The sequence below is a fragment of the Panthera onca genome, chromosome E3, assembly GCF_046562875.1.
Source record: "Panthera onca isolate mPanOnc1 chromosome E3, mPanOnc1 haplotype 2, whole genome shotgun sequence".
NCBI classification, from domain to species: Eukaryota; Metazoa; Chordata; class Mammalia; order Carnivora; family Felidae; genus Panthera; species Panthera onca.
The window spans coordinates 32,348,318-32,358,789 of NC_138354.1; the positions used below are offsets into that span (position 1 = coordinate 32,348,318).

The 10,472-nt window shown below is 48.4% G+C and overlaps 1 long non-coding RNA gene and 1 other non-coding gene across 3 annotated transcripts; one reads left to right on the forward strand and one right to left on the reverse strand.

Moving 5' to 3' along the window:
* Positions 1-3,343: 3,343 nt before the first annotated feature.
* On the reverse strand, positions 3,344-3,428 carry TRNAP-UGG (transfer RNA proline (anticodon UGG)). The gene has a single exon. It is a non-coding gene; the product is annotated as a tRNA-Pro (tRNA).
* Positions 3,429-4,422: 994 nt separating this feature from the next.
* LOC132689077 (uncharacterized) lies at positions 4,423-10,259 on the forward strand. 2 transcript variants are annotated; one of them, XR_013552816.2, is made up of 5 exons: positions 4,423-4,870; positions 4,962-5,072; positions 5,275-5,450; positions 8,434-8,674; positions 8,843-10,258. It is a non-coding gene; the product is annotated as an uncharacterized LOC132689077 (long non-coding RNA). The 2 variants fall into 2 exon arrangements; XR_013552815.2 differs by having other exon boundaries at positions 4,424-5,072; positions 8,843-10,259.
* Positions 10,260-10,472: the final 213 nt, after the last annotated feature.

Consider the following 10,472-nt stretch of genomic DNA (forward strand, 5'->3'; position numbering starts at 1 on the left):
TACAGCCGAGTAATGTCCCTGATGTGGACGGACCGCACAGTCATGGGTTTGTCCTTGGATGGACCCTTCAGTTGTTTCCACCTTTCGGTTATTGTTAATAGTGCTGCCGTGAACGTTCCGGGCAGGTTTTCAGTTCTCTGGGGAGTCCCCGTTCCTAAGAAAGCTGTTCTGGTGCCTGCCGCTGTGCCTTTCTCTTGCCGGGACTTCCCTCCCTGGGCTTCCCCCCTGCCCAGTCAGGTCTGACCTGTGCCTCCGGCCCCAGCGCACATCCCTTTTCTCACAGTGGTCACTCTCTGTTCTTCTCAGCTTCCGTCAGAGGCAGGGAGGTTGCTCGGCCCTTGCGTCCTTTGCCCCGTTACCCTCTTGCTGTGTGATGTCGGGCTGCTCACTCAGCCTCTCTGGACCCCAGTGCCTTTATCTGTGAAATGAGGACCTAAGTCTGACCCCATGGGGCTGCTGCGGGGGACGAGACGGTAAGAGCTCTGTGTGCTGGGAGCCTGGAGCGTTGAAGATGTGCCCTCTCCAGCCGGGGGTTCTTACCCGGCCCAAGTTCCAGCCCCAAGCATGCCTTGGTTGTTGTCCTAAACCACGCTCGGCCTGCCTTCAAGGAGCAGTGCGAGAGTGCAGGTTTTCAACCGCGTGCAAATTTACTGCCCAGACACATTTAGCAATGGGCCTCTTCCGTTGTCACAGTGGGGTGAGGGCTGCTCCTGGCATCTGGCGGATGGAGGCCAGGGCGGCTGCCAAGCGTCCTTCAGGGCACAGGACGGCCCCCGACGGAGAAATACCCACCCAGCTCCACCTGCTAACAGCACCTGATCGAACGATAGTATCGTCACTCATTTTTCGTGTGCGCGTTTATTTCTTGATCAAAATGCTTTTCGTTGACGTAGACGGACATAGAACATCGCGTCAGTTTCAGGTTCTAGCCTGTTGATGCGATGCTTGTATACGTTGTGAAATGATCGCCACGATAATTACTACTGTGTAATTACTGTCACGCCACAGTCACAAAAACTTTTTTTTTTCTTTTGATGCATGCTCCAGATCTGCCCTCTTACCAGTTGTCAAATACACACCTCGATAGTATTACTTAAACAGTTTTCTTTAATGTTTATTTATTTTTGAGAGACAGAGAGAGAGCACGAGTGGGGAAGGAGCAGAGAGAGAGAGGGAGACACAGAATCCGAAGCAGGTTCCAGGCTCCGAGCCATCAGCACAGAGCCCGACGCGGGGCTCGAACTCACGGACCGCGAGATCATGGCCTGAGCCGAAGTCAGACGCTTAACATGACATTCTCGTGACTCATTCATTTTATAACTAGATGTTTGTACCTCTTGATCGTTTTCATCCATTCGGCCTCCTTCCTACCCGGCCTGCGGCCAGCCGCCGCCAAGCTGTTCTCCGTTATCTGTGCGTTTTGTTTGGTTTTATTTGTTTGTCCTGTTTTTTAGATTACACATGTGAGTGAAATCATCCAGTGTTTGTCTTTCTCTGTCTGACTTACGTCACTTCGTGTGATGCCTTCAAGGTCCATCCGTGCTGTCGGAAATGGCCAGATTTCCTTCTGTGCAATGGCCGAGCAGTATTACTCTGTATATACACACCACGTAGTCTCTACCCGTATATCCTTCCGTGGACACTGAGGCTGTTTCCGTATCTTGGCTGTTGCGAATGACGCTGCAGTGGGCACGAGAGTGCAGGTATCTTCCCAAAGAAGCGTTTGTGTTTTCTTTGGGTCAATATCCAAGAACGGAATTGCGGCATCGGATGGCAGCTCTGGTTTTAATATTTTGAGGAAACCTCCACACCGTTCTCCACGGTGGCTGTGCCAGTGTGCGTTCCCCCCAGCAGGGCGCGAGGGTCCCCTTTCCTCCACGTCCTCGCCAACACCTGCTGGCTCTTGTCTTTCTGACTCTAGCCACTCTGACAGGTGTGAAGTGGTATCTCCTGGTGGTTTTGATTTGCATTTCCCTGGTGATGGGTGGTGATGAGCCTCTTTTCGTGGGCCTGTTGCCCACCTGTCTGTTTTCTTTGGGAAAAAAAAGTTCCGATCCTCTGCCCATCTTAAAATTGGATTCTTTGTTGTTTCGATATTGACTTGTATGAATTCTTATCTTTCTTTGTTTTGGATATTAATCCTTTACTGGGTATATGGTTTATAAATAGCTTCCTCCATTCTGTAGGCTGCCTTTTCGTTTTGTTAATTTTTTTTTCTTCTTTTTTTTTTTCATTTATTCATTTTTGAGAGACAGAGAGAGACAGAGCACAAGAGGGGAAGGGGCAGAGAGAGAGGGAGAGGGAGATACAGAATCCGAAGCAGGCTCCAGGCTCTGAGCTGTCAGCACAGAGCCCGATGCGGGGCTCGAACTCACGGACCGCGAGATCATGACCCGAGACGGAGTCGGACGCCTAACCGACTGAGCCACCCAGGCGCCCCAATTTTTTTTTTCTACGCAGAAGACTTATAGTTAGATGTGGTCCCATCTGTTTGTTTTTGCTTTTGTTCACCTCGCCTTTGGGGTCGGCTCCAGGAAAAAATCATCATCCAGAGCTATGTCAAGGAGTTCACCACCTGTTTTCTTCTAGGAGTTTTATGGTTTCAGGTCTTAAAGGTAAGTCTTGAATACATTTGGAGTTAATTTTTGTGCATGGTGTAAGAAAGCGGTCCAGTTTCAGTCTTTTGCATGTGGCCGTCCAGTTTTCCCAGCACTGTTTATTGAAGAGACTGTCCTTTACCCACTGTAAATTCTTGCCTCCCTTGTCGTAAATTAACTGACCTTATATGCGTGGGTGTTTTTCTGGGTTCTCCGTTCTGCTCTATTGATACTTCTGTCTGTCTCGATGCCAAGACCACAGTCCTGATTACTGTAGCTTTGTAGCATAATTTCAAATCAGGGAGTTTGATGCCTCTGGCTTTGATCTCAAGATTGCTTTGGCTGTTTGTGATCTTCCGCGGTTCCATACAAATGTTAGGGTTGTTTGTTCTATTTCCGCAAAAAATGCCGTTGGAATTTTGACAGGCATTGCATTGAATCTGTAGATTGCTTTGGGTAGTCTAGACATTTTAACAACATTAATTCTTCCAACCTGTAAGCATGGAATATCTTTCCGTTTATTTGTGTCTTCTTCAATTTCTTTCATCAATATCTTTCAGTTTTCAGTGTACTGGCCTTTCATCTCTTTGATTATAGTTATTCCTAGGTATTTTATTCTTTTTTTTTTTTTAACGTTTATGTACTATTAAGAGACAGAGAGAGACAGAGCATGAGCATGGGAGGGGCAGAGAGAGAAGGAGACGCAGAATCTGAAGCAGAGTCCAGGCTCTGAGCTGTCAGCACAGAGCCCGACATGGGGCTCGAACCCATGGACTGTGAGATCATGACCTGAGCCCAAGTCAGACGCTTAACCAACTGAGCCACCCAGGCACCCTGGTATGTTATTCTTTTTGATGCCATTCTAAATGGGATTGTTTTCTTAGTCCCTCTTTCTGATAGGTTGTCATTACTATATAAAAATGCAGCCAACCTTTGCATATTGACTTTGTACCCTATAACTTTTTTGAATTTATTAGTTCTAATGGTTTTTTGTGGCGTCTTAGGGTTTTCTGTGTATAAAATCGTGTTGTCTACAAATAGTGACAGGTTTACTTCTTCCTTTCCAAGTTGAATGCCCTTTATTTCTTTTACCTGCCTAATTGCTGTGGCTAGCATTTCTAATGCTTTGTTGAATAAGCGTTGTGAGAGTGGCTATCCTTGTCTCTCTCCTGATCTTAAAGGAAGATCACCACTTCCTTTTCACCACTGAGTATGATATTAGCTGTGGGCTTTTCAGACATGCCTTTATTATATTGCAGTATGTTCTGTTCATACCCACTTTGTTGAGAGTGTTTATCATAAATGGATGTTGAATTTTGTCAAGAGCTTTTTCTGCATCTATTGAGATGATACATGATTGTTATCTTTCCTTTTGTTAATGTGGTGCATCGCGTTGATTCATTTGTGGATGTGGAGCCATCTTTGCATCCTCAGAGTAAATCTCTGTATATATTTATTTATAAACTTGCCCTTCGCCAAAATGGATTAGAAACAACTAGGGGTGCCTGGGTGGCTTACTCAGTTAAGCATCAGACTCTTGATTTCGGCTCAGGTCATGATCTCACGGTTTGTGAGTTCAAGCCCCATATCAGGCTCTGTGTTGACAGCTGTGGAGCCTGCTTGGGACCCTCTCCCTCTCTTTCTCTCTCTGCCCCTTCCTCGTTCCCCCCCCCCTCAGAAAATAATAAATAAACTTAAAAAAGTAACTAACAAAGATAGCAACAAAACAATAGGATTTTTTTAAATGAGGAAACGGTCATAAAAAAATAGGAGAAAAGAAAAATAAAACATCACCCATGTTAAAGCACACTACTGCTTACAGAGCTGGGATGTACCTGTGGTCTGAGCTTCCCAGTGGCCAGAGCAAAAAGGGAAACAATCAATTTCAAGATGTTCACCCTTCCAAGATTGAAAACAAATTAAGAGCTCAAGGGAAGTCTGGCTTTTCTGGATCTGAAGAACTCAAGGCTTTTCTCTTGTCTGCCTTTTATACAGGGGCCGCAGCAATGTGCTCAAGTTGACAGCACTGTCCTCAACAGCAGCCCTCCACAGTATTGAGTGCCACATTCTCCAAAGCAGGTCTGTGACCTAAGGCTGAGGCCAGCTCGGCAAAAGCAGCCCTTTTCTAAGCATCTAACCTGAGTCTGGTGGTTTACTTTCCCGACATGATGGCAGAAGGCAAGGCCCCATGCTTTAAGCAGTTCAGAACGGTGATGGGAGCAGGGGCTCTGGATCCAGACCGCCTGGGGTCAGGATCCGGATTTTCTCCCCAGGTAACTGTGGGACCCTGGGCCTTTCCCTGAAGCTTTCTGAATTCAGTTTCCTTATCCATCACATGGGGCAGAGCTACTACTTACTTTACAGGGCTGATGGCAGAAGGACATGAAATAATACGGACCCAAGGCTGAGCCCAATGCTGGCAAATGTAGATGCTTCATGCATATCAACTCTTGTTCTGTTCACGGAGGGTGCTTGGTACATGCTTTCGGAACCCCTGCATTCGGTACGCGTCGTGAAGGATTCAGCCTTCGGGGTGGGGCGTATGCTATGGGATCCAGACCCGCCCTGGAAAGCAGTGCAAGGAAGGTTTTGGGTCGTGGGACACCTGCAGCTAGACACGGTCAGTTATGATCCTGCTGTGTTCCTGCTGAAAACCTTCTCTGATTCCTCGTCGCAGGAGAGCAGCCTTCGAATGCTGTATCCCAGGCACGTGGGGCTCGTCCCTGACTCACCACCAACCTTTCCACTCTACACCCACTTGCCTCCTATAGTAACTCCGGATGCCAGCCCGTCGTCAACTCACCAGGCCTTGCTCGTGCAGTGTCCTCTTCCCACGTCTGCCTCGCTCACGTAGTAAGACTTGCTCGAAGCATCGACCCCTTTATTGTTTTAAAGTGTTTAAAAGTTTATTTACTTATTTTGAGAGAGAGAGAGTGAGAGAGAGAGAATGAGTGGAGGAGGGACAGAGGATCTGAAGCAGGCTCTGTGCTGCCAGAGGAGAGTCCGATGTGGGGCTCGAACTCACGAACCGTGAGATCATGACCTGAGCAGAAGTCGGACGCTTAACCGACTGAGCCACCCAGGCGCCCCTCAGCCCCTTTAAAAAGTGTTGAATTTCCTACCCACTAGGGAACAGTGGTTTCTTCCTTGTATCCTCCCCAGGTATTCCCCTAAGTCTGCTGTCAGAATGCATATTCACTCACTCATTCATTCATTCACTCATTCATTCATTCACAAATTCTTTCACTCTTTCATTCACTCACTCATTCATTCATTCATTCATTTGCTCATTTATTCACTCATTCTTTCTTTCATTCACTCATTCATTCACAAATTCTTTTACTCTTTCTTTCATTCACTCATTCATTCATTCCCTGATTTGTTCACTCACTCACTCACTCATTCATTCATTCACTCATTCATTCATTCACAAATTCTTTCACTCTTTCATTCACTCATTCATTCATTCATTCATTTGCTCATTTATTCACTCATTCTTTCTTTCATTCACTCATTCATTCACAAATTCTTTTACTCTTTCTTTCATTCACTCATTCATTCACTCATTCATTCATTCACAAATTCTTTCATTCATTCACTCACTCATTCATTCATTCACTCACTCATTCATTCATTCATTCATTCGCTCATTTATTCACTCATTCTTTCTTTCATTCACTCATTCATTAACAAATTCTTTTACTCTTTCTTTCATTCACTCATTCATTCACTCATTCATTCATTCCCTGATTTGTTCACTCACTCATTCATTCATTCACAAATTCTTTCACTCTTTCATTCACTCACTCATTCATTCATTCGTTCATTCGCTCATTCATTCACTCACTTACTCTTTCTTTCATTCACTCATTCATTCACTCATTCACTCACTCACTTATTGATGCAATCCATCATTCATTCACCCATCGAGGACTGGGGAGCTATCATGTGGCAGCCATTGTTCTAGGCACCGGGGTTGTAGCAGCGAGCAAAACAGACAAAATCCCTACCCTTGGGTTTCTGTGTCTCCAGCCCTCATACCATGTAAGTGCTCAGTCACCCGCCCTAACAGAGTTCTCCAGCTCTGTCCCCTGCCTCCCTACCCCATGCCCTGGGTCCCAGGGCATATTTGGTCCCCAAATATATGTCCCACAGGCCCCTACCCCCTTGCCCTCGTTCCTCTGGCCTCGGAAGCCCCCCCGCCAAGGTCAGCCCCATTGTCATCCCTGCTTTTCAGAGAGGCTGCTGCAGAACCTATCTCGGGTCACACAGCCAGTATGCCCCAGAGGAAGGACTCAGATCCTCCCCGCTGCAGAGCTGGTGCGGGCAGCGGCCAGGCTCTCAGTGCTGCTGGGGCCTCTGACTCTGAAGGCCGCTCATGCTCCAACCCCTCGTGAGGGACCTAGGGTCGCGTTTGCAGAAGGGAGACAACTTTGAATGATTCCATGAAGCCCCAGGGTGGGGCTCAGCCAGCAGTCTGTCAGGGAAGCGGGACATCTTAACAGAAAGGAAGGCGCTCGATGATCTAGCGGGCCTGGGTTCAAATCCCAGCGTCACCACCTGCTGAGTTCTGTGACTTGGCTAAATCACTTCACCATTCTGAGGCTCAGTTTGCTCTTCTCTAAAATGGGCTTTACCTGTACGGTCTCTACCTGTTGGGTTATTATAAAGACTAAGGGAGATGCCATCGGTAAACGAACACACCAACAGAATCCAGGGATTGTCACCCATCGTGATTCTTGTTCATGATTATTATTGTTAATCGTACTTTGCTCATCAGCATTGTTCAAAATAATAAGAGGGCTCAGCCACTAGCTTCAGGAGTTTACATTCAGCGCTCTTGCCCTCACCTCCTCCAGGAAGCCCTCACTGACCACTCCCCACCCATACCCCTAGAACCTCTACATCCTTCCTTTGTACCCTTTTCCCACTGACCCTTACAAATACATTTCGTGGCCTCTTTAAGTCCTCCACCGGACTCAGACTTGTTCTTGGCTCTCGCTTGTTCTCCAGGGCCTGCGATTAGTGACTGGCATCTTGTAACGATCAGTATTTATTTGTTGCGTGACCAAATGGAGAGAGGACAGTCTCAGATGTCCTTGTTCCTCCCTCTGGGGCCGAGAGGAGGACATTCCTGGGGTCCTCCTAGAGGAGACAGAGGTCAGGAATACCTCTGCAGGGCACCGATGTGGCTGAGGGTGCCCACGTGGGTGTCGGTCCATAAGAGGGATTGACTCCTGGCCTCAGAAGCTGTGCCACTCGCCCATGTGTCTTCATGCTGCTAGGGAGCTTCTGGGAGTGGGTGAGGCCGGCCCGGCACAACCTCCCCTACAGATCACAGCATCTGGCACAGTGAGCTTATGTCCTGGGCCCTCTTTACTTGCTCCTTCGGGCATTACTCCTTGCTGTGCAGCCTGGGGCAGGTCGTTTCACCTCTCTGTGCCTCAGCTGTGTCTTCTGTAAAATGGGCTCACAGAAAGCGTTTCCCCCTCAGCACGACTGTCGGGATTAGATGGAAACATCCGAGTTGCCCAGCTTGAGAACCGCTCCGAAAACGGGAGCTGCCCCTGGAAAATTCTTTAGCCTTATTTTTTCAACCCAGCAAGGATTTACAGAGCACCTACTATGTGCCAGACGAGCCGAATGCCAGGTCCTGGAGGCCCAGCGGGCAGGATCCTGTTTCAAAGAAGCCAGATTAAAAAAAAAAAAAAAATGTTTATGAGACAGCTGGGGAAATGTAAACCCAGACTGGATGACATTGGATGGAATTCAACAATGTGTTCCTTTCTCTCTTTCTTTCTTTCTTTCTTTCTTTCTTTCTTTTTTCTTTTTGCAGCGCATTGTAGTTTCGTGGTTGTGTTTTTAAAAGGAATCCTCATCTTTTGAGAGCCTCAAACCAGCGTGTTTGCAGATGAAATGATCCGATGTCGGGGATTTGCTTCAAAGTCATGGCAGTCTCTAAGACGACACTGATTCCCCGGGACCAGCTTATTTAAAGCAAAAAAAAATCCAGTGGCAGAGGGGACGTGGGGGACCTGGATGAGATCTGTGAAGCCTCGGTGGATGCTGTGTGGGATGTGAGTTTTGCAAGGTTGCAATCCCTTAACTAAGTGGGTAATGGCACACCTTGCGTGAGCGAGGCCCTAAGGAGAAGGTGGGGAGCAGGAGTCTGGGTCACAGGTCACGGGGTCGTCTGGTCTTGATGCTAACCGGTGGGAAAGCAGCAGCTTTTCATCTTTTTTTAGCTATGAGAACCCCAGGCCCCGTGGAGGTCCGTGGGGGTCCCCGAAGGCAGAGCTGATGCTGAGCTGTATCCCCATCTGGACAACGGATGGCCTTGATCCTCTCTGCTCAGAAATGCCCAGTGCGACGGATGGATGTGTGTGTCCCCACCACCCCCCCCCCCAGCAGGTCCACAAGGTGAAACCTCACCCCCAGCGGGATGGTGTGAGAAGGTGGGGCTTTGGGGAGGCAACTGGTGGATGGGGGCGGAGCCCTCATGAATGGGATCAGTGCCCTGATGAAAGCGACCCCACGGAGCTCCCTGCCCGCTTGCACCGTATGATGACATCCGGGTCATCGGCCACTGAATCGGCTGGCCCCTTGGCCTGGTACATCCCAATCTCCGGAACTGTGAGAAATACATCTGTGTTGTCTCTGAGCCGGTCCTACTGGGGCCTTCTGTCCTAGGAGCCCAAACCCACCAAGATATGCAGCGTGACGTGCTCTGGGCCACATTCTTCATGCTTGCAACCTCCCGATGGGGCCCGCGGTGCACAAAGCAGCCCAGTGAGAGAACACACCCACCTTCCCAGCCCTGGCTTCCAGATGGTGCCGGCCTGGCCTCCAGGTTTCCACGGTGGGGAAGGGATGCCCTCCCCGCCCTCTGGAGTGTGGCGGAGAGGGGAATGCTTTTTCCCGCCTTCCTCCGGGCTCCGTGACACAGGCACCTGGGTCACAGATGTGTCCCCGCAGGGAGACAAAGGTGGCGATGACCTAACCACCCCCACAACGGGCAGTTCTTTGAAAAGGCGTGAGTCCCCAGCTCTTTCGGAAAGCAGCTCTCGGCGGAGTGTATCAGGGGCCGGAAAGGTAGGCGCTTCCCTCTCCAGCGATCACACTTCTGGGAATTTGCCCGAAGGAACTAATCCTAAAAAAAGAGAAAAGAAAGACCACACACCCAGGGATATCTACCAAGGTGACAAGTGTAATAGGAAATCATTGGGTGCGACCGGTAGGTTGTCACCCTTGTAGGCATTTTAAAAATGAAGTCAGGGAGGCTCTTTATGGAAAATATGGACTCTGTAATGCTAAACAGAAAACAGAAAACACAATGGCCACTGCGGGGTGGGGGGCGCCTGTTCCGTTTTCGAAAATGAAGACTGACGTCTTAAGGCGTGTTTCCTTTTTGGATGGTCCCGTGGCTTTCTGGAGGGGAAGAGAAGGACGAGTGGAAAAAACCCGGGGAGGCCCTGGAAACCCTCTGGGAGGGAGCGCCCCTCGGGACAGGGCTTTGGCCTTTTCCACATCAAAAACTAGTTGACAGTTCAGACAGCCCAGCCTCTTTCCTGGAGACTGAGGCAGGCATGTTTATGTTTTCTAAAAGGTTTTAAAAGTTCTTTAAGTTATTGCAAAAGCAAAGCAACGCGTGCTCATTGTTTAAAAAAAAAAAAAAAGCACGGAATTGTATAAAGTAAGGCTGCTGCCCGTGGCCTCCTTCTCTTCAGAGGGGGCCACCTTGAGTCCTTTCTGTCTTTTCATTTTTTTCCGTTTCCAGGGTTTTCAAATTTTTTTTTTTTTTTTTTTTTTTTTTTAGCTCCAAGCCGCAGTGAAAAAATAGATTCTGCATTGTAACCCAGTATACGCGGACGCTGG